Here is a 25,683-nt window from a genome sequence, read left to right as displayed (position 1 = left end):
CCCTAATTCACTAGTTTCTTCCTTAAAAACATAGTAATAAGTTAACTGACTAAGTATAAAATTTGCCCGTGTGTGCAAAGAAACCGGCTAAACGTAAATGATGGCAGCTTTTGTACAGCAATGTAGAATATGGTAAGCAAAGAAAAACAAATGCTAACACAATAACAACTCCTAAAAACAATAAGAAAAAAAAAATAAAAAGTTTCAATACCATCAGTAATTTCCTAGGCACACTGGCTCCAGGAACGTTTCCAGCCTCGGGCTATACCAGGTAAGAACCGAAAAAAGAAGGTGTACACACACACACTACATATACATATATATATATATATATATATATATATATATATATATATATATATATATAGCATGTGTATAAAAAAACACATAAAATGGTTATTCTTGGATTGCTAAATCTGTTGCATTGCACTTGTTTCCAGGGTGATGGAAATGAAACGATTACAAATCACTTGTCAGAAAGACCTAACAGTGTTATTTCGTTTACCAACCAATTTAATTTAGGAATCAACTGGGAACAACATTAAACAATTTATGTTCACTGTAACTGCCTAAGCTGTATGCAAAGTCTGATTTATTGGGAAATTATGCTCTATTTTATGTGCAAGAAAGCATTTTCTCAAACATTTATTACTATACACAGTTACAAAGCAGTATTTAAGAAAGAGCAGTAAGATTTAATAAAATTGCATTTATTGAGTTAAAAGGGATTCTAGTTCTGACTGTGCTGTACGCACTGCCCAGAACTGCTGTTACCTTACTTCTCCCATGCACTACTACCTTACTTTTCTGGTTCATCAGAAGTGTTGCAGACATTTCTGCAATTCTAAGGGTATGTCTCCACGGTCAGTATATGCAGCTCGCCCAAAGCACTGCCGGCTTTTGTACGCGCGGTAATTGTAAAATGTATGCAGCGCGGTAAATGTATGCAACATCCAATCCGCAGGGTTTCCTGACCGTGAAAACATACCCTTAAAGTGTTTCCATACTTCATACTTTGATTTTTCTGCAGCAAGTGCATGGCTTTATTCCAGCTCATTTAAGATTAGTGGGAGAGTTGTAAAAATTTAAACAAATCCATTAAAGGGTTATTCTTAAGTTGTGTGTTTAGCAGCGCATTGCTGCACAGCCTTTCACTTTCTTGTCTTTGGGGGGTGGACACTCATCCTTAAGTGACAATTCTGGTTAGTCCACTGCTGAGCTTATGCTACTCTGACACATTAACCGTCAGCGCTTTTTCTGAAGTCTATACGGGTATCACTATATTTGCTTACAAGGATAACATAGCCTTTGCATTAGCACAAGGATGGAGAAAGAAAGAGCAGTGGTTAGCAGGACTGTGGTGGAAAATGCTTGTGGGGGTGGGGATTATGATTTGTGATTTTACAGGACTGATAACAGGTCAAAGAGCTGAAAAGGAAGGGAGGGAATAAAGAGTTAACTGCTATATAGAACTCAATAAGCTGGTGGCTGAGATCTCAGCCTGGTATATAGCTACTGTGTATACCGTACTTCATCAAGCTTTGGTGGTCCATCTCTTTGGCAAACTGTACACTATGTAAGATAAAAGCCCCTCATCACAGGAGAATGAGAGCAGATAAAAGAAGCAAAACTTAAGGGCCCGTTACACATAGCAATATCGCTAGAAATATCGCTGTAATGTCACCGATTTTGTGACGCAGCAGCGATATTGCTAGCGATATCGCTATGTCTGATACTTACCTCCGGCCGGCTCCCCCGCTAATTATCGCTGATCGCGCGAGAACGTCCTGGACCATTTCTCGTCGTCAGCTTCCTGATGGGCTTCTTGTGGCACCGACGAGCGATGCGTGGACGCGGGAGGACGTCAGGATCGCCACATCTGACAGGTAAGTAGCGACCCCCGACCGCTGCTATGTCGCTGGTGAGATCTGCCTGTGTGGCAGCTCACTAGCGACCACTTAGCGATGTACCAGCGATCCATATCGTTGTCGGGATCGCTGGTGCATCGCTAAGTGTAACGGTACCCTTACTTATTTCATTTGGTCTGTTTGCAGTTCACGAATGGGTTCTCCAAATCTGGAGCTACTAAGGAACTCCAGACATGAACCCAGAAACTCTTTTGTATAGGGAATATTTGTGCTATTATACTTATGGAAATTCCTATAAAGCAGTTAGCTAACATGAAAGCATATTAGCTTCATTAATATAACTGCACACACATATTTTTGGCCCTCAACTATTCCAACCAACCCTGTAATGCACATGCATACTTTTCTTGGTCATGTATGCCCTGTGTTCTCAATGGTGGGGGAGAATTGGCTGCTGCCAGACATCACTGGCAGAAATTTCGATGCACTAGAACAAAGGATTGATCAAGTTACAATTCAACATGCTTGATCCTTCCCTCGCCTTGCATCCTGCTTTTGGGAGAATCTACACACATTAGATGCTTGGCCAGCTCCATGGAAATTTGTTTCATAGAATACGTATGGCCGCGTTTATTGATGCAATTAACCACAAGAAATGTGACAGGTAGTACTTGTACTGTCAGGCTTTCAGTATAAGGCCAGTGCAAGCAAGGAAATACAATACCATTGTAGAGCTTTACATTTAAATTTAGCTTGACAAGCGGAAGATTCCACAATTTCCTCATAATGCTCAAAGCTATAACCACTTCTGCACAAATCCTTCCATCTCACCTACTCACAGTTGTACACCATATAGCCATACAACATCTCATGCTAACCAATTGAGGTTAAACCATGACCGCTCAATCTCAAGGAAAAGGAGAAGTTCTGGAACAATTATTATCGGCTCCACATTGTAAACGCTCTATGAAAATATAAACTTAAAATACACAAATACTAAAATGCATTACTTCGTACCAATTGTCTCTTCAGAGAGGAAGAGAACTAGAACTCTAATGTCACCAATAGGAAGTAGCAATCCAAAAAGTCAATAATCGACCCATTAAGGAGCCTTGTCAAATGACTTAGGGTAAACGCCAAAACCAAAATCTCCATTTGCAGACACTTTGTTTCGGGGTACTACCCCTCATGAGTGCAAAGTGTGAGACCTAGTTTGGCTGGTGAGAGGCGTCTGCCCGGGATCCAAGGGGTAACAATTCTCCTTGCGGAGAGTGACATGTCAAGCCTGGCATGCCGAGGTGAGGAAACGTAAGACGCAGTTCTCCTCTGAGGAAATAAGCAAATTGTCTCGAGAGAGGATGAGGACTAGAACTAGTCCTAAAAGTCAATAACGACTCTCTAACGAGCCTTGTCACATGACTTAGGACAAAAGCCAAAACCCCAAATCTCAATTTGCAGACACTATTTCAGGGTGCTGACTCTCGTCAGTGCCAAGTGTTACTTCTTACCAGTTATTTGCTGCAATAGTGCCAACAGACTGTGGTGCAGCATTTTTAATGGGATCTGATATGTAGCAAAGTGTGCAATAGGAATAATATCTCATTAAGATATTGACCCAGCTCCATAAAACATATGGACTGAGTAAACTGCACAGTAAATAATAAACAATAATATAATAAACAATAATATGATATATAACCCGCCCACCATTTCAGGAGTAAGCAGCACTGAACATGAGTTTCTGAATTTTCATCACTTTATACCTTGTAATGAGGAAACTTTAGGACACAACCTGGAAAAAATCATCCCCGTGGAATACAGAAGTGAGCAGGATGGAGCCGGACTAAAGATTTTTATGAAAAAGGAGGAAAAATAAGTTCTAAAGGACACAACAAGAATCTCCTGGAGGACAGACAGCAACAGGTCTAACATCCAGAGGACAGCAAGCACCCTCAGGTAGGACCATCCTCACCACACTCAATCTTGCTAGAACTTAAAACTATCAGAAATAAGAATTAAGGCCCTGTCACACTTAGCGATGTACCAGCGATCCCGACCAGCGATATGACGCGGGCAGATCTCACTAGCGACATCGCTGGGGACGGGGGTCGCTACTTACCTGTCACACTAGGCGATCCTGCGTCCTCCTGCCCGGCTCCACGCGTCGCTCGTCGTCACAGCAGGAAGCGCCGCAGGAAGCTGATGACGAGAAACGGTCCTGGACGTTCTCGCACGATAAGCGATAACAAGCGGGGGAGCGGGTCGTAGGTAAGTATCAGACACAGCGATATCGCTAGCAATATCGCTATAACGTCACAAGTTATAGCGATATTGCTAGCGATATTGCTTAGTGTGACATGCCCTTAAGAATTATAAAAATGGAATGTTAATTTGGAACAAGAGAAACAGAACAAAGTAAATGCTGATAGAGAGCCGGAGACACAAGGCAGCAGGGGGTCAAAGATACAGGGGGTCAAAGTGAGCCAGAAATAAGACCCACAGAAGAGAGACGAGAACCTGCTACCAGCATAATCTGCACAGACCCCCATCAGCAGCCACATCCCCCACCAACAACATCATAAAGTCCTGACACCGTCCTCATAATGGTCTCAAATGGGAAATACCTGAATACAAGGCGGCTATTCCCAGGAAAAAGGGTCAATAAAATCCGCTGGGCAACTATTGAGCACGTGACAGCGGTCATCAATCCACGGTTTTCCAACCCAAACCATATCATTATACACACCAGCACAAACAATCTGCCAGACCAGCACCAGCAGATCTCAGGACAACTGGCCCAACTAGCAAAGACGGCACAACTAAAATTCCCTGACAGCAAAATCATTCTGTTATCTCAGCTCCCAAGAAAGGATATATCCAACCACACCTTCCAGAACATCAATATGGACCTAACAGCAAGAATGAAATCTGTGCCAGGAGTGATTCTGGCACAACACCCCTCCATAAATCACCATCACCTCTATGACAGTAAGCACCTGAACAAATCAGGGGTCAGCCTTCTGGCCAAAGAGCTGAAGGACATTGTACTAAACAGGGACCACCCTATGCCTGGATCCAACACCAACCAGAATCCCGTGAAAAAACACCCGACAATAAGAAGAAAAGAAACAATTATATCAAAGGAAGCAGAAAACATACACCCTCACCCAAAATTGGACCATCAGAGGAGGAGACCACCATGGAGTAGTTCACCGACCTCACACAGACATGCAAAACAGAGGCATACAGAGCAGAGACATACAGAGCAGAGATATGGAGGAGATAAAGACTCTGCTCAACACAGTGTGCAGGAAACTATTGTGACTGGATGGAACCAAGCACATCTACAAAACAGTCAGAAATCCAGTTTGTCCTACACAGCCATACTCATTACAAGGTATATACGCCCAAGATGTATAGAAAAATGACTTTACTTACAATCAGCAGCTGGAATATTCAGGGTCTCAACACCTCGGCCTTTGGATGTAAAACAAATGACCCTTACTTTATACATAGACATTCAGATCCTCCTGGAAACATGGACCAGAGCTGAAAACAAATCTCTGGTGCCCATCGGATACAGGGAAATCTCTGTCCCTGCCCTGAAAAATAAAAACATCAAACAGGGCCGGAGCTCAGGAGGAATATTGATCTGGTATAAAGAGGAGCTCCACCAGTATATCAAACCGGTGAAGAGAGGAGGCAGCCACATATGGATCAGAATCAGCAGCTCTATCCTCACCTCTCAGTCTGATGTCCATCTCTGCGCCACCTATATACCACCACCAGAGTCACCCTACTTCAATCCAGACTGCTTTGAGATCTTACAAAGAGAAGCCATCCACTATCAGGGCCTGGGCAAAGTTCTCATCTTTGGAGACCTCAATGCAAGAACAGGGAGAGAAAACGACTTCCTGACCACGGATGGGAACATCTACATATTTGGAGCAGAGAGTGATGGCCAAGACTCAGTACTCACAGAGAGAAACAGCTATGACAGTACAGTCAACATAAGTGGTAAAAAGCTCCTGAACATATGTAGAAGTTTAGGGACTTCATATTCTTAATGGACGAACCAAAGGAGACTCCTTAAGGAGGTGTACACTAAACTCCCATGTAGGGAGAAGTGTAGTAGATTATGCCATTACAGATATGAACCTGACAAATATTCAGCACCTTCATAGTCTCCCCACAAACGCACCTGTCAGACCACAGCCAACTTCTTCCGTACTTAAAATCTACAGAGAAACCACCCACTCAAAAGCCACAGCAGAGCGGCCTCTTCACCCGGCCTCCATCCTATAAATGGCACAAAATGTCGGCATTAAAGTATAAAGAGGCTCCCAGCAGACCTGAAATACAGCGGATGCTCCACCACTTCTACAACTACGAGTACCAGCCTAACCCAAAGCGAGTGAGTCAAGCTGCAAAAGACCTCAACAATATATTCTATGCAATGGCCAGACTGTCCGACCTTAAAAAAGTCAACTACAAGAGACCAAAAGAAAAACAAATCAACGGATGATTTGACAGAGAATGTAAAGCCGTACGGAAGACCCTGAGAACAGCCTCAGACAAGAAACAGAGACCCCAACCACCCAGGTCTGAGGGAAGCCTATGAAACCATACAAAGGCAGTACAAGACCATCCTCAGGAGGAAGCAGAGTTACATCTCCACCAAACTTAACCAACTCCAAGATGCCCTCCAAGACAACTCCTTCTGGGAACTATGGAACCACATGGGCACAAAAGACAACGAAAACAACATCCATATCCAAAATGGCAACATCTGGCTCCAGTACTTCAGAGACCTCTATAAAGACATTCCAAAGGAAGAAATAAGCCAAGAACAGGAAAGCATAATGGCAAAACTAAAAGCAATGGAGGAAAAAGTAAAAAATTTCCAAAACCCTGTGGATACACCTATTACATTACAGGAAGTAGCAGAGAGAATCTCTTCCACAAGATGTAGAAAAGCCGGTGGCCTGGATGGAATCTTACCAGAAATGCTGAAGTACAGCCCACCAGAAATACAGGCCATAATTGTTAAACTCTTCAATATTGTGCTAAGTGCCGGCTACTTCCCTCGTACCTGGAACCAAGTCCTCATCACACCCATCCACAAGAATGGGGACATGTATGACCCTGCCAACTACAGAGGAATATGTGTCAGCAGCAACCTGGGAAAGGAAAACTGTTCAACAGCATCCTGAACAAGAGGATCCTCAGTTTCCTCACCGAGCACAACGTCCTCAGCAAGAGCCAAGCAGGGCTCATGCCAAACCACCGCACCACTGACCACATCTATACCCTGCACAGCCTCATTCAGAGCCACGCTCACAATACAAAGAATGGGAAGATATACGCCTGTTTCGTGGACTTTAAAAAGGCCTTTGATTCGGTGTGGCACCCAGGCTTATTCCTGAAACTGCTGGAGAGCGGAATAGGAGGAAAGACCTACGATGTTATCAAAAGCTCCTACACCGAGAACCTCTGCAGTGTGAGTGGCAGAAGAATGGCTTATTTCCAGCAGAGCCAAGGAGTCAGACAAGGCTGCAACCTAAGCCCAACGCTCTTCAACATTTACATCAACGAGCTGGCTACCGCTCTGGAATCTTCCACAGCACCAGGTCTCACCCTCCACGATGCGCAAGTGAAATTCCTGCTGTGTGCAGATGACCTGATGCTTCTGTCACCAACCGAGAAAGGCCTCCAAGACAACCTGAAAATCTTAGAGAAACTCAGCTCCACCTGGGCACTACCGGTCAAAATAAAGAAAACCAACATCATGGTGTTCCAGAAGAGAAAAGAGAAAATCAGACCGGCACCCTTCATTTGTCCTCAACAACTGCACCCTTACAGGAACGGATAAATATACCTACCTGGGCCTAGAGATTCACCGGTCAGGGAGCTTCAAACAAGCCATAGAGACCCTGAAAGACAAGGCCTGCAAAACCTTCTATGCCATCCTAAGGAAACTCTAAAATCTGAAGCCACCAGTGAGGGTCTCGTTAAAAATCTTCGACTATCATCGCCCCAATCCTCCTGTATGGCAGCGAAGTCTGGGGTCCTCACACCTACCCAGACAGGTCAAGGTGGGATTCCAGCCCAAAAGAAATATTCCACCTGGAATTCTGCAATCACCTTCTCCAAGTCCATCGGAGCACCTCCAACAGTGCTTGCTGGGCTGAGCTGGGCAGATTCCTTCTACACCTAAAGGTTCTAAAGAGGGCACTGTCATTCCGGGCTCACCTACGTAGGAGCAATCCAAGCTCCCATCACCATAAAGCCCTGACACATGTAGGTGAAACAGAAGAACCAGGACCCTTGGAACAGCTCACCCAAACCCAACCTGACCAGAACACCAATCACAACAACCTGACAAAAGCCAGAATCAGGAAGATGGTAGACGAAGGGCAGGAGAGGTACATAAGTGACTGGTAGAACGACATCATCAGCTCACAGAAACTGACCATGTACCGGATTCTATAGAGAGACTACAGACTGACCCCATATCTGGAGAAACTCCCAGACCCCAGAGACCGCGAGATCCTGAGCCAATATAGACTCAGTGCCCACAGTCTGGCCATCAAATCCGACAGACACAGGCAGAGCTACACTCCAAGGGAGGAAAGACTGTGCCAACACTGAGACCAGGAGGCACTGGAGGATGAGACCCACTTCTTGCTACACTGCTCCAAATACTCAGCAGTGAGGGACACTCACTTCAGAAGACTCTCACATCTCTTCCCGGATTTCATCACCATGAAGGAGGAAGAGAAAACATATATCCTGCTGGGGGAAGATGAGAGAGCAGTGGAGATAGCAGCGCAATATGTGAGCGAATGTCAGACTGCGAGAAAGACAGCCATGATATGCCATGGACTTCTATAGCCCCCACCCTGGATATGCCCCATCCCCCCATCCATCTTCCCTATGCCATGGACTTCTATAGCCCCCACCCTGGATCTGCCCCATGCCCCCCCATCCACCTTCACTATGCCATGGACTTCTATAGCCCCATCTAGGATCTGCCCCCATCCACCTTCCCTATGCCATGGACTTCTATAGCCCCATCCTGGATCTGCCCCCATCCACCTTTCCTACAGCCCCTACCCAACATCCCTACAGTCCCTATCCCTATTCCCTTTTGTACACTTGCTTTGGCAAAACTAATGTGTATATAGTCCTGTCAATAAAGCTTCTTTGAATTTAAATATGCCTGGGGATATTTACAATCATGGATGGTTTAATTAAAAGTAAAATTGTTTGCATTATAATGTCACAGTTGACAAAGGAAGCTATAAAGCTAAGGTATTAAACCAAGAACAGTTTTGCATCTCCAGATAATGTGCAGTATTGAAAAAATATAAATAAAAAAATGCGCACCTTCTCAATAAAGGGCCATTACATTTGGTATTCGTAAAAACAATGTGCGGTACTTCCCATACTTTGCAGATATGTATAAAAAAAAAAAAGAAAAAAAAAAAAAAAAAAAGAACAACCACATAAAAAATTTAAAAATTGCAAAATGAAGGACAGGCTGTATCGTTAGCTATATTATAGCAATATACAGTATATAGTCTGTAAATATGGTATACTCCGATCACTTATTTATTCTACCTTCGATGGATACAACTATTCTTCCAAATTGTCTATATACATCAGATAGAATCTATGTGACATGAGAGAGATGATCGACATGAGAGAGATGATCGACATGAGAGAGATGATCGACATGAGAGAGATGATCGACATGAGAGAGATGATCGACATGAGAGAGATGATCGACATGAGAGAGATGATCGACATGAGAGAGATGATCGACATGAGAGAGATGATCGACATGAGAGAGATGATCGACATGAGAGAGATGATCGACATGAGAGAGATGATCGACATGAGAGAGATGATCGACATGAGAGAGATGATCGACATGAGAGAGATGATCGACATGAGAGAGATGATAGACATGAGAGGGATGACAGATATGAGAGGGATGACAGATATGAGAGGGGTGACAGATATGAGAGGGATGACAGATATGAGATGGATGATAGATATGAGATGGATGATAGATATGAGATAGATGATAGATATGAGATAGATGATTGATAGATAGATATGACATAGATAGATAGATAGATAGATAGATAGATAGATAGATAGATAGATATAGGCAGCACTCAACAAGCTCAGATGTAAAATGATGGAAGTTTAGTTTTCCAATGTGCAAAGTAGCTCTATACATACACACACAGCATATATGAGCAGAGAGATGGTACTTGGGAATTCTTGGAACACACAAATTCAAGAAGGAATTTTATGCAAGTGAGCTTCAAATAAATACAACCTGCAGAATACATATAAATCTTATTACTAGCTACTTTCCTTACACATTGTTTAAGCTAAGAATAAATATTCCACAAATTCTTACATAAACCAAAGCCCCACATAAAAAATGTGCCCAGCTTCAGGTTAATCCTAATGATAGCAAACTGCTTGTATTATCACATTTATGCTAATCCACACGAAGGAGTGATAAAGGCATAAAATACTGCAGATCTTGTAAGGAAATTTAGAATGAACTTGGTAGAGAGGTAACATTGTACACTTCAAGAGATATAATATATAATAAATATATATATATCAGCACTACCAAAATTATACAATTTGTGCAGAACCTATTCAGCAGTGTCCACACAACCAAATTAATAAATCAAGAAAAATAGGCAGCACTCCAAATTAAATGTGAAAAAAAAGTGGATACTTTACTGATCCTCAGGTGGCGACGTTTCGACGGTGACGGTCACCGTCGAAACGTCGCCACCTGAGGATCAGTAAAGTATTCACTTTTTGCACATTTAATTTGGAGTGCTGCCTATTTTTCTTAATTTATATATCTATAGATATATATATCTATAGATATATATATATATATACACATATACATATACACACACACACACATAGCTAGAAAACAAATCTATAAATGAAAGATTTACCTTAGACACAATGTACGGCAATTTTCAGAACTCCCATGCACAGCCACCTCTGCACTCCAATAGGTTCCATGCTTTTGAGATAGAAGTGTACCCCACCATAGGGTTCCGCATCTATCAGGTACTCATGACATAGTCTATTGATATGCCATAGATATTTAAAGTGGATCAACTCCTTTATATATTTGGTGGAAATACTACTTAAAGCGCACTAAAAAAATTGATCCAATAAAAAAAATGGAAGGTTTCCACCTGCCATTCATGTTTAAAGAAGTTGTCCACTACTAGGTCAACCCCTTCTAATACTCCACGCTTGGACCCGATAAAATAAAAAAACCTATACTCACCTCCTGGGTAGGTACTGTTCTCGCAGTGTAGGAACATGACCACAGCACCCAATCAGCGTTGAACATGAGGAAGTCCGGGCTGCAGTTGATCTCTGACTTCCTCTTCATGTTTAATTTGTCTGAAGGTGGGGGCAGTGACACCAGCGCTGATTGAGTGCCAGGCACCACTTATCATGCAATTGCACAAGAGCCACAGGAACAGCGCCGGCACTGGAGGTGAGTATAAGATTTTTTATTTTAATCATTACCAAGCGTGGGGTATGAGAAGGAGTTGTCCTAGTAGCTGACAACCCCTTTAACAGAGCCTCATACACATACATTGAAAGGCTGGTGCTGATCTACAAAAAGAATCAGAGAAGGACATGCATGGAGAGTAACGGAACAGATAGAGATCTCTCTCATATACAGTATGTACATAAAGACCGGTTAATCAGCTCGATCGATGTAAAAGTAGGTCATCCTGTTATGTGAATTACTGCATTGGAGTTTGGTAGAAATCTAGAGATGTGGAATTAGTATGGGTTCAATTTTTAACATCTTTGTGTTTTCACTGTTAATCACATTGTTCAGTAGGTGGAACACTTTGGAACAAACGTCAAAGTTGAAAATTGCTCTTCAGTTACCAATACAAAACACATTAGCGGTAATATGCGTGCTGTGAGCAGGTATAAAGTAATAATGACCTTTCTTATTTAATAGCTATCCTGTGAAAGCATTCAAGTCATGAAACAGAATGTCAAAGAACAACTAGATAAACCCTTTCCCTATAATGTGTACCTAGCGCTGCTTTTTTCTCAAGTCTTTATGGGTACGTCATAGGAAGGACACAGAGGATAAGCATTCAAAGCCTTCTTCATTTTCTTATTCTCGCCTTCTAAGGGCCATCATTTTTTTCCATTAACATACTGTAGCTTGACTTTTGTGGTGCAAACTATGTTTCAAAAGGATCACTTAATATGTGTTTTATTTTACATTGAAAAAAAAAAATGACACACTTGTCTTTCAAGTCATTTGTTTGTTTTTTTATCAATGGTACCATGCAATGCCTTGGCTTCTTTGTGGGGACCATTTTTAAATGGGCTAAAATTAATTAAAAGATAATAAAAAACAAAAAAAAGTGTGACTAGGAACTTAAAGGGGTTGTCCACTACTCAGATTTGTACGATTCCCCCATTTTAAAATAACACTTATAGTCACTTCCGATGTTGGTGGCCCTGTCTCTCGGCAATCATGTAGCAGTGTAATGTCACGCAAATCCTACAGCTATTCAGTGGCTGCTTTACTCCCCCTGCCTTCAGATGTATCACATACATCCGAAGGAAGAGAGAAGGCAGAAGTGGTCACTTCCTCCAAATGTAAGCAATTGGTCACATCATTTGCGTGACATCACACTGTTATGTGATCACCGGTACAGACAGTGCTGAAACCGCTGAAACGGTGCCAACACTGGAGGCGAGTATAAGTGTTATTCTTTTAAATGGGGAAAATAAAACCAATATATAAAACCAACATCAGGCCATCAAGGAGTAATTTCTCCCAATTACAGCAGATAGCTTGGTAACCAATAATCAGATGGGTGAGAGAGCTGGATTTTGAACCTCATACAATCAGCTCTTACCAGCACAGGCTGGATGTAAATATTCTATAGAGCCGGAGCAGCACAGTTCTGTACACTTCATAGAGATCATTCCTGGGCACTGCAGCTCTGAGTCTGTTGAAGTGAATAGTAGCTGAGCTGCAGTGCCTAGAAAACGCCATTATACGGTATACAGAGTTGGGCTTTTCGGGTTCCATACATTGCTTATATCCAGGAATGGTAGCAGATGACATGTCTAAGGTTAGGTCATCAGTATCACAGTTATATACAACCCTTTTAAAATTTGTTACATTACAAATGTTCAGAAACTAATGGCAATACTATAATCTATTTATACATTTCTGTTTTTAACCTGTAAAATTATCAATAACATTCTTATTTTTTCCTCTCAAAGGTTTAGTGCAGCTAAGCTAACAAGTCAGTAAACGCTTTCCCAAAATCTGCAATGATTCACTGACATTTCTGGGAACTGAATGGAAGTAAATATGATAGACCAAGCAAACGGACTTCCTGTGAAATTAGATCGGAAACCTCAATTCCCTTCCCAGTCCTAACTTAAAAGTGGCTCCTTCAAAGTGTTGATAAGAAATCACTCAGCTTTAAGGTGATTTGTCCACGTCTGAAACTGGAATTATTACAGAACTTTAAGCTTTGGATCTGCGCAAAAAAAAAAATAACCCAAAACACAAGATGTACAAAAACATACAAAACACAAAATGCACCAATATACACAATACACGTAGGACTAAAAATAAAGTTATAATCACCAATGAAAGCAGCAAACACTGAATTTCCTATACTGGAACATTTTATATTCATCTTCATCATCAGAAAAAGGATCCCAAAAAAAGGAAACAAAATACTGAACGTAAAATAAACCATCTAGATTTATATTTATAGTGGAAACACCTAATTGTAGATTTTGATAATTATATTCCAACCTTTTTAAAGGGTATTTTGTTGCGCAGTTTCAGCAGTTGATGGGACTTATAGAAATCGCATCCTCGCTGTGCTTTTGGGGTTATTTTCCCCTACATAAACTGACCTGCAATGCATGTTTGAAATCTGCAACGTGTCAATTTCTCTTGCGGGTACACCGAGATTTATGTGCCGATTTTCTCAGTAGAGTTGCAATAGATGCAGAAAAAACAGTTCCAATTTGTTGACTGTGACTTGTAGGATCGCTGCTTCCAACAGGTGGCGTTATAGAGTTCAAGTCCACTTTCGCTCTGAAGAGGCAATTTGCATATGCATTTTAAGTGCATTTTTGCTTCGGAATGATTATATCCATAAAGTTTTGTCAAAGCCAAATACCAGAAAGTATCCAAAACAAAGCAGCTTTACTTAAAACATGCCAACAACCAATATAGCATGTACGGATATTCATGAAAGACAATGAAAACCTTCTCAACTGATGAATAAACCAAATTAAAGCCCAGATTATAAAGACTTAAAAAATATTTTATTAATTACACAATAAAAGAAAAACCAGACAAATAAGACATAATACAATACCATAAAATGTCATAATGTAAGGCTGGTTTCACATTAGCGCTTTTTAAGCGCACGCACGGCCGGGGGTCGCTCCGCCCCCGAGCCGGCTCTCTGCCCGGCGTGCCCGCCCCTTGCTTGTAGCGCCGCCTCCTAGCGCACAGCGGCGCTTGCGATTGGCGCACCCTATCTTTAGCATAGGGTGCGCAGATCGTGCGCAGGCCGTGCGCTAGTTGCGCTTTAACCTGCGCTGCGCACTTTTGACGGTGCGCCGTGCGCGCCAAAATCCGAAAAGTTTGATTTTGGCGCGCACGGCGCACCGTCAAAAGTGCGCAGCACAGGTCAAAGCGCAACTAGCGCACGGCCTGCGCACCCTATGCTAAAGATAGGGTGCGCCGATCGCAGGCGCCGCTGTGCGCTAGGAGGCGGCGCTACAAGCAAGGGGCGGGCACGCCGGGCAGAGAGCCGGCTCGGGGGCGGAGCTACCCCCGGCCGTGCGTGCGCTTAAAAAGCGCTAATGTGAAACCAGCCTAAGAAGGTAGTTACATAGTGAACACATGAGCCATAAGTAAATATAGTGATCATAAAAGTTCCATCCGCAACAAAGTGCATATAATGAACAGACAGAGTATAAAAACTCAAATAAAGTGCATAGGAAATGTAATAAGATCATAGATACCCGTGATCAATGGCTAAATGCGTCTCCAGCTCCCTCCAACGTACGTTTCGCCTACCGTGGCTTTCTCAAGGAGAGTCTTTCTCCTTCAGCCTACTCAGGACATATTGAACACCAACTTTTGGGTTCCAATTTCTCCTGTTACCCTTGGGAAAATAAAAAATTGGGAACTAAAGGATCATGTTTGTTGAAAAACTATGATTTTTTTATTTTCACGCCCACTGTTATAAACTTGTGTGAAGCACTTAGGGGTTCAAAGTGCTCACCACACATCTAGATAAATTCCTTGGGGGGTATAGTTTCCAAAATGGGGTCACTTGTGTGGGGTTTCCACTGTTTAGGCACATCAGGGGCTCTCCAAACACGACATGACACCAGCAGACCATTCCATCAAAGTCTGCATTCCAAAACATCACTACTTCCCTTCCGAGCCCCGACGTGTGCCCATACAGTAGTTTCCTCCCACATATGGGGTATCAGCGTACTCAGGACAAATTGGACAACTTTCAGGGTCCAATTTCTCCTGTTAACCTTGGGAAAATAAAAAATTGGGGACTAAAAGTTCATGTTTGTGGAAAAAATATGATTTATTACTTTTCACGCCCATGCGTTATAAACTTCTGTGAAGCCCTTGGGGGGTTCAAAGTGCTCACCACACATCTAGATAAGTTTGTTGGGGGGTCTAGTTTCCAAAATGGGGTCACTTGTGGGGGGGTTCCACTGTTCAGGCACATCAGGGGCTCTCCAAACGCGACATGGCGTCCGATCTCAATTCCAGCCAATTTTGCATTGAAAAAGTCAAACGATGCTCCTTCCCTTCTGAGCTCTGCTATGCACCCAAACAGTGGTCTACCCCCACATATGGGGTATCACCGTACTCAGGATAAATTGCACAATAACTTTAGGGGTCCTATTTCCCTTGGAAAAATAAAAATTGGGGGTGAAAAGATCATTTTTGTGGAAAAACATGATTTTTTAATTTTATGGCTGTACGTTATAAACTTCTGTGAAGCACTTGGGGGTTCAAAGTTCTCACCACACATCTAGATAAGTTCCATGGGGGGTCTAGTTTTCTAAATGGGGTCACTTGTGGGGGTTTCCAGGGGCTCTCCAAACGAGACATGGTGTCCGATCTCAATTCCAACCAATTTTGCGTTGAGAAAGTCAAACGGCGCTCCTTCCCTTCTGTGCTCTGCCATGCGCCGAACAGTGGCTCCTCCCCACATATAAGGTAGCAGGGTACTCAGGACAAATTGCACAATAACTTTTGGGGTCCAATTTCTCCTGTTATCCTTGGTAAAATAAAAAAAATTAGACCTGAAGTAATTTTTGAAGGGTTAATAAACTTGTTGAATGTGATTTTGAGCACCTTGGGGGGTGCGGTTTTTAGAATGGTGTCACTTTTGGGTATTTTCTATCATATACACCCCTCAAAGTGACTTCAAATGTGATGTGCTCCCTAAAAATAAAATGATGTTGTAAAAATGAGAAATCGATGGTCAACTTTTAACCATTCTAACTTCATAACAAAAAAAATTTTGGTTCCAAAATTGTGCTGATGTAAAGTAAAAATGTGGGAAATGTTACTTAAGTATTTTGTGTGTCATATCTCTGTGAATTAAGGGCATAAAAATTCAAAGTTTAAAAATTGCTAAATTGTCAAAATTTTTGCCAAATTTCTGTTTTTTCCACTAATAAACGCAAGTTATAGCAAAGAAATTTAACCACTAGCATGAAGTACAATATGTCACAAGAAAACAATTTCAATCACCAGGATCCATGGACGCATTCCAGAGTTATTACCTCATAAAGTGACAGTGATCAAAAATGTAAAAATTGGCCCGGTCATTAACGTGCAAACCACCCTTGGGGGTTAAGGGGTTAAAATCCCCCATATAATATGTCTTTTGTTGAAAAAATACATAACATTTTATTGATAAACAAAATTGCAAATAGAAACATACATTACAAAAAAACATAAAATGAAAATAGCAACAAAAAACTAGCCAAGTGTCCAGTGCCATGTATCAAACAAAGATTTGTCACAAACCCACATAAGGAATATAACAATCATGACATCACAGTCCTTATTGCAAAGTAGGCAAATATCTATAGGAAAGTGTTACATGTATAGGTTAGCCACATATAATGCAAACAAATGTTAGGGCACCAGAAGGCCAGCACGAAAGAGAACCCCCATCGTCTATACATACACACATATACAGTGAATTTCAAAAGTATTCACCCCCTTGATATTTTTGGCGTTTTGATACCTCACAACCTCGAACACAGTTTCACAATTGGATTAAGGTCTGGTCTTTGACTAGGCCACTCTAAAACATTTACACATTTCCCCTTAAACAATTTGAGTGTTGCTTTAGCAGTGTGCTTTTCCATCACCATGTTTCACTATGGGAATGGTGTTCTGGGGGAAGATGAGCTGTGTTGCTTTGGCACCAGGCACAACGTTTACCTTGGTGACCAAAAACTTCAATTTTGATCTCATCTAACCATAGAACTAACTGTCCTCCATACATTTGAGGAGTCTCCCTCGTGTCTTTTGGCAAACTCAACACAAGCCTGACAATTTTTGTGTGTAAGTAAAGGCTTTTTTATGCCAGCTGTTCCATAAAGGCAACCTCTACTGAGTGTATGGCTTATTGTGATCGTATGAACAGATACTCCAGTCTCTGCTTGGGAACTTTTCAGCTCCTTTAGGGTTACCTTTGGTCTTTGTGCTGCCTCTCTGATTAATGAACTCCTTTGTCCGTCCAGAGAGTTTTGATGGGTGGACCTTTCTTGGCAGGTTTGTTCTGGTATCATGTTCTTTCCATTTGATGTTAATGGATTTGATGGTGTCTGGGGATCATCAGAGATTGGGATTTTTCTTTTTTAATAACCCAACCCTGACTTGTACTTCTCAACAACTTTGTACCTGACTTGTTTGGAGATCTCCTTGGTCTTCTTGGTGTTGTTTGGTTAGTGGTGCTTCTTGCTTAATGGTGTATATACTAACAGACCATGTGACACTTAGATTTCACACAGTTGGACTTCTTTTCACTAAGGCCTCTTTCACACATCCGGTTTTTGTCATCCGGCACGATGCGGTGAAATTTTTAATAACCGGACCCAGCACCGGATCCGGTTTTGTCCCATAAGCTTTCATGGGCGCCGCATCGTGACGGATGGTTATGCGTCGTGTCCGGTTGTTGCCAGACACGGCATAAATTAGCCGTCCGGCATCTGCAAAAAACGTTCCCTGCAACGTTTTTTGTCAGCGCCGGACCGGCTTTTTCCACAGCGCATGCCCGGACTCTGCGAATGTTAACCCCACAAGTGCCCGACGAGAGAGAGATCTCTCTCTGTCACCCGGACACTTGTGAGAGATCTCTCTCGCCGGGCACTTGTGGGGTTAACACTCACAGTGTCTGGGTGAGAGAGAGAGATCTCTCTGTGGGGTTAACCCCACAAGTGCCCGGCAAGAGAGAGAGATTCTCTTGCCTGGACACTAAGTGTTAACCCCCATGTCTCTCTCTCTCCACCCCCCTCTCCTCTCCTCTCCTCCCCTCCCCTCTCCTCTCCTCCCCTCACCTCCCTTTCAGCAGCTGTCTCATTGGCTGCCTCTGTCCACCTCGTCCTGCGGCTCCTTTAATAATGTCCGAGCCGTATCGTCTCGCCGCACACACATCCGGTGTCACGGCTGCAGGCCAGATCCGGCGGCCCGGCTTTTCGCCGCACGCCGCGGGACCCCACACACCGGATGTGTGAAAGTAGCCTAAGCCTGTGACTTACGGGAATTGCTTGAACCAGAAATATAGGGTCCACATAGCAAAAGGGGTGAATACATATTCACATGTCAATTTTTAGTTATTTGATTGCACAAAATTAATTTCTGCCTATAATTTTCTCACTTCACTTAACCAATTTAGACTACTTAGTGCTGATGCATCACACACAAATTGTGTATATTATATCTACACGCATACATATTTACATTCTGAGGCTGGTTTCACACTAGCGTTTTATCGCGCACGCGCAATGTTCCCCTATCTTTAACATGGTGATCGCAGGGTCTTGTGATTGTACGTGATCATCAGCGTTTAGCGTGCGCTGCGCATTTTACAGGTGTGCGCCTAGACGCGCCGTACGCTACATGTTGCATTTTTTGTTCCGCCTACATAGTTAAAAAAATCGCGCGCGCACGTTGTGCGCCAAAATGAGCATTACAGTCTATGTGGTCGCTGACGTGTGCTTGGCTGCGCGCACGTCAGCACCTTGTGCGCGCACGCGATTTGAGTAAACAATGTCTAGACACTTGTCTAAAACTCCCCCTAAACAAGCAACATTGTTTGGGAGGAGTGTAGACAAAAGAAGGTGTCTTCAGGCTCACACAATTACTTTACAGACAGCCTTGCAGAGACCAGACAAGCACCTCCAAGAGCCTTCCACCTGTGGATTCAAGCTTCAGGAGCCAAAATGTGAGTATTCTTCAACATAATGTCTATGTGTCCTGTACAATTTTATAATGTACTAATGTATTTTTTGTTTACATTTCAGCATGTCTTCTTCTGGATCACTGTATTCGCCATCTCGGCAAGAACTGGCCCAAGCTGATCGTGAGGTGAGGATGTTGCTGCCTTTGGGTAAGTATAGCTGCCTCTAGAAATGTGTTTTAATTTTTTTTTTTTTCTTTACAGACATCGGACACGGGCAGTGAAGATGAAGTGCGGGAGCGGTCTGAGCGGGAGGATTTTGAGCGGGAGCAGCGTAGTCAAGTCGTGACGAGGAGACGCAATGTGACTATATAATGTGTCTTTTTTTTTTTCTGTCTTTACTGTCATCTGTTATCTTGCTTCTCTGTTACTTTTTGCATCTTTATCATTCTCTAAAATTCCAAACATTCTAATATTTTTTTTTCTAGGTTCCATAACGGGATGACGAAGAAGTAGTGTACATAGACAACGAGCATCTGATCCGCCTTGTCGAGGACCGTATCCCGTTGTGGGACAGCCATGACGAGCAGTACAAAGACACAGTGGTGACCCGGCAGCTCTGGAATGAGGTGGCCGCAGCGATGATGGATGGCTGGGACAGCGCCTTTCCGAGTTCAAAAAGGGCGTTCAGTAAGTATAAAGATGTTCTGTGATACTGCATTGATTTTGGTTCCAGATGGTGCTGTTGTGTTTTTGGCAAGATATATTCTTGCATCAAACACAACAATGCCTTGTGGAAAACAGTGATTGATTTTTAGATTCAACTGCTGCATTGATTTCTGTTCCTGATGCTGCTGTTGTGTTTTTGGCAAGATATATTCTTGCATCAAACAACAATGCCTTGTGGGAAAACGGTGATTGATTTTTGTATTCAACTGCTGCCTTGATTTCTGGTCCTGATGGTGCTGTTGTGTTTTTGGCAAGATATATTCTTGCATCAAACACAACAATGCCTTGCGGAAAAACAGTGATTGCTTTTTAAACTGCTGTCTTGATCCTGTTTTCACTCTTGCTCCAGAGGATACTGTTGTTTTGGCTGCTACATATATTCTAGCAGGAAACATAACAGTGTCCTCAGGATCAACAGTGACTGCATTGCGTCTATAATAAATTTGTACTGCAGCATTGACTGTTTGCAAACTTCTATCAGGTGTGCGTGCTGATAATTAAGTTGCCTTCAGTGCATTGTCTAACTTTTTTTTTCCCCAACAGTGAACAAAATCCGCACACGTTGGTGCTCGATGAAGGACCGCTTCAACACTGATCTTCGTGCTGAGGGACAGGTTCGGAGTGGTTCAGCAGCAAGGAGCAGAAGAAAATACCGCTATTATTGAGAGTTAGCTTTCCTGAGACCGGTCCTTGCCAGCAGAGCGTAAGTTTTTTTTTTTATTTTGGTTTGTTATTACTATGTGCTTTTCAATTCCACAGGTGATGCTTCTTGTAAATGCATACTACTAATGTTTTCCCTTTCTTTCCGCAGCACTTGGAGCAGCACCCTGCAACATGTCCCGGGAGCGGTTCTTCATTGATCGACCTCGGACCTGTCCCAGCCATCCGACAGCCAGGAAGCATCTTGCAGGTCAGCAACACAGACAGCTGGTGACCAGGAAGCTGGTCCATCAGGTGTTCCCCTGTCCCAGGTCTCTGTCACTAGTTATGCGGGCACTACCCGCCAGCGGCAGAGGGGCTCGGACAGGCCTGTCATGCCCGAATTCATGCTCTTGAGCGAGGCCTTTAAGGGCAGCCTCAAGGCGCTGTCCACCAGAATGGAAATCGGTTTTTCCCTGATGGAACGTGGTTTTAACCACATGGAACACCGCTTCCACTCTGTTGACCAGCGCCTTGACCGTCTGGAGGCTGACCTCAACAGACCAGTGCAACATTTTTTCAGTAAAATTGAACAGGGCATGGCGGAACACCTTAGTCCTGAGCAACAGCTGAGTGTTACAGGCCTGCAATACTGCTTACTTGCAGGCTATGCAGCAGAATCGGTATGTTCAGCAGTCAGTGGTGTCATTTCCAACAGTTCCACGGCTGACTCGCTTCACCACACTACCGACTTCTGCTGCATACCACTGCATGGCCACCTGCATTCCCAGCGAAGCCGGACACCACTACACCACCCCAAGTCTGAGTGCTGCTGGACACTCCTCCACCACCACCACTATGGCAAGCGCTGCTCCTGTATGGAGCACCACCACCGCTACAGCAACTCCAGCTTGGAGCCAAACCACCACAGAACCTGCTTGGGCCACCGACACAACCAGTCAACATCAAAGGAGCGCCGCCAGCACTCCTCATCAAAGGAGCGCCGCCAGCACTCCTCATCAAAGGAGCGCCGCCAGCACTCCTCATCAAAGGAGCGCCGCCAGCACTCCTCATCAAAGGAGCGCCGCCAGCACTCCTCATCAAAGGAGCGCCGCCAGCACTCCTCATCAAAGGAGCGCCGCCAGCACTCCTCATCAAAGGAGCGCCGCCAGCACTCCTCATCAAAGGAGCGCCGCCAGCACTCCTCATCAAAGGAGCGCCGCCAGCACTCCTCATCAAAGGAGCGCCGCCAGCACTCCTCATCAAAGGAGCGCCGCCAGCACTCCTCATCAAAGGAGCGCCGCCAGCACTCCTCATCAAAGGAGCGCCGCCAGCACTCCTCATCAAAGGAGCGCCGCCAGCACTCCTCATCAAAGGAGCGCCGCCAGCACTCCTCATCAAAGGAGCGCCGCCAGCACTCCTCATCAAAGGAGCGCCGCCAGCACTCCTCATCAAAGGAGCGCCGCCAGCACTCCTCATCAAAGGAGCGCCGCCAGCACTCCTCATCAAAGGAGCGCCGCCAGCACTCCTCATCAAAGGAGCGCCACCAGCACTCCTCATCAAAGGAGCGCCGCCAGCACTCCTCATCAAAGGAGCGCCGCCAGCACTCCTCATCAAAGGAGCGCCGCCAGCACTCCTCATCAAAGGAGCGCCGCCAGCACTCCTCATCAAAGGAGCGCCGCCAGCACTCCTCATCAAAGGAGCGCCGCCAGCACTCCTCATCAAAGGAGCGCCGCCAGCACTCCTCATCAAAGGAGCGCCGCCAGCACTCCTCATCAAAGGAGCGCCGCCAGCACTCCTCATCAAAGGAGCGCCGCCAGCACTCCTCATCAAAGGAGCGCCGCCAGCACTCCTCATCAAAGGAGCGCCGCCAGCACTCCTCATCAAAGGAGCGCCGCCAGCACTCCTCATCAAAGGAGCGCCGCCAGCACTCCTCATCAAAGGAGCGCCGCCAGCACTCCTCATCAAAGGAGCGCCGCCAGCACTCCTCATCAAAGGAGCGCCGCCAGCACTCCTCATCAAAGGAGCGCCGCCAGCACTCCTCATCAAAGGAGCGCCGCCAGCACTCCTCATCAAAGGAGCGCCGCCAGCACTCCTCATCAAAGGAGCGCCGCCAGCACTCCTCATCAAAGGAGCACCGCCAGCACTCCTCATCAAAGGAGCACCGCCAGCACTCCTCATCAAAGGAGCACCGCCAGCACTCCTCATCAAAGGAGCACCGCCAGCACTCCTCATCAAAGGAGCACCGCCAGCACTCCTCATCAAAGGAGCACCGCCAGCACTCCTCATCAAAGGAGCACCGCCAGCACTCCTCATCAAAGGAGCACCGCCAGCACTCCTCATCAAAGGAGCACCGCCAGCACTCCTCATCAAAGGAGCACCGCCAGCACTCCTCATCAAAGGAGCACCGCCAGCACTCCTCATCAAAGGAGCACCGCCAGCACTCCTCATCAAAGGAGCACCGCCAGCACTCCTCATCAAAGGAGCACCGCCAGCACTCCTCATCAAAGGAGCACCGCCAGCACTCCTCATCAAAGGAGCACCGCCAGCACTCCTCATCAAAGGAGCACCGCCAGCACTCCTCATCAAAGGAGCACCGCCAGCAATTCTCCACCTCGGAGTCCCCCAAGAACTTTGGCTGAGATCCCAGACAGGCAGCCTCCTTCTCGGAGCACCGACCAAACTTTGTCCCCTTCTAGGAGCACCGCAACTGCCACTTCTAGCAGCACCGCCACCACAGAGCAGCAAAGGGGTGATCCGCATTCCCTATTTTACAGGGCAACGCCACAGTCCACCATCACCAGGTGGTCGACCAAAGTAAGGCGGTCACAGGGTGCAAGTCGGTGTGGGCAGGATACTCCTGCGCCAAAGGAAAAAAAAAAAAAAAAAACAACTTTGTTCATCCATCCACCCTCTCCTCCTAATGTGAGACATGCATCCATGTCCATTCCAGAGCTCCCTTCCCCCAGTACTTTCGTCACCCCTTCTCCTAGAACCCCTTCGTCAACCTCCAGTCGTTCCTCGTCTCTCCACACACCCAAAGTATCCCAATCTTCCCCCAAACGTCATTCCTAATAAAAATGTTTTTTTCTTTTAGTTTTTGTTACAAAATAAATGTGCAATTGTGCTTTCAAAATATTTGGATTGGTTACTGTGTCAATCGCCGACTACACACACTGCGCCATACACACACTGTGCCGTACACTTAGCGTTTTTGCCACCAGATATCTCCATTACTGAGCCATGTTTCTTGTGTCAGTCTTGGAGATATGTGTTGGCAACGAAACAAATCAACATGACTTGTCTTTTCAACAACAGTGTCTACATTCTAGTAATATTGCATAGACTGGATCCAGCAGGGTTCCGCAACTCCAGTCCTCAAGGTACACCAACAGTTTTTTTTTTTTATTAACATACCAAAACATGTATTAAAACCTTTTTTTTTTAACATACCGACAAGAACATTTTTTTACACCATTTGCTCTTGCTATTCCACTCATCCTACATCTGAGTTGAAGTAGGACGCAAATTGGTCCCTCATTTGGCCAACTTCAACGGATGACCTGAGAGGGTGCTGTGTAAATTCAGGCAATGAATTAGGAGCAACATCATCAAGATCAAAGTTCAGGTGCTCTCGAGAAATTACAAAATTATGTAGAACAACACAGGCCTTGACCACCTCATCCACTGTTTCCAGTTTCAGATTAATAGCTGTGCCAAGAATGCGCCATCTAGATACAAGTATACCAAATGCACACTCTACTGTTCTCCTGGCCCTGGTGAGCCTGTAATTAAAAATTCTTTTGTTGAGGTCCAAGTCACGGCCGGAGTAGGGATTGAGCAGGTTTTGGCACATCTGGAATGCTTCATCACCAACGACTACAAATGGCTGTGGCGGACCTTCGGTGTTGGGAAGAGGTCATGGCATGGGGAAATGGAAGTTGTTGCCATACAACCTCATGCCCATGTCTGAACAAAAATTAATATTTGTGTATTAGTAAATTTTTATTAAACGTTTAATTAAAAAAAATATATATATATATATATATATATATATATATATATATATATATATATATATATATATATATATCTCTGCAGCCTTTGGTTCAATACATGCCATCAAAAAATTACTGCAGCCTTTAGTTAACTACATGGCAGAACTATAATTCTGCCAGATTTGGAAGAGTACATGTCACAACCAAGAAAAATCAGCAGGCATTGGTTTAGCAAAACGACGTACCTTAATGTGACCAGGAGCCGTTCCTCAGGAGTAATCGCACGCCGAAGCTGTGTGTCCTGTCTCCGGATGACTTCTTTTACCCGACCAAGCAAAAAGTTAAAGGTTTCTTTGGTCATCCGGGTATAATCCGTAAATTTCTCCGGGTTTGCCTGGAGCTTGCTGTAGAGGGTGTGGTACGCTCCACGGCTCTCCCGGAGTTCAATAATCGGATGTATCCACAAACGTCGCCGCTGCCGTCTTCGCTGCCTCTCTCTCTCCCTCTGTTCATGGCAAGCAACGGCATAAGCCTGAGCCATCCTCATGTCCAGATCCAAGTCAAAGTCAAAACTCTTCCAGCGCAGATCCATGTTTCGCAAGTCAAATGCAAGCAAATGTGAAGAATTCACCTGTAAACAGGGGCTATCTAAAGAATTTCAATAAGACACGCCCACTGGTGTCCCATTGGTGGAGCGTGTTGCAAGAATTTTTCAAGAATTTTTTCTTCAGTTTATTGTGCATAACAAATGCAAACGCATGAAAAACGCTTTGTCGTTATGCACACAATAATGCTACAAAAAACGCAGCGATTACAAGCGCCTTTGACATGCATTTCATGTGCGCTCCAAATGCAGCGCAAAAAAACGCTAGTGTGAAACTAGCCTGAGTCACATGCACGTGT

General features: G+C 44.3%; 1 protein-coding gene across 3 annotated transcripts in view; it reads right to left on the bottom strand.

Annotated features, from left to right (window-relative positions):
• Window positions 1–25,683, bottom strand: part of TMTC2 (transmembrane O-mannosyltransferase targeting cadherins 2) — a 454,418-nt gene that overhangs the window by 301,732 nt on the left and 127,003 nt on the right. The window lies entirely within an intron of this gene.

The sequence above is a fragment of the Dendrobates tinctorius genome, unplaced genomic scaffold, assembly GCF_039654945.1.
Source record: "Dendrobates tinctorius isolate UK_male_01 unplaced genomic scaffold, ASM3965494v1 ptg000241l, whole genome shotgun sequence".
NCBI classification, from domain to species: Eukaryota; Metazoa; Chordata; class Amphibia; order Anura; family Dendrobatidae; genus Dendrobates; species Dendrobates tinctorius.
This window is presented reverse-complemented; position numbering and strand designations above follow the sequence as displayed.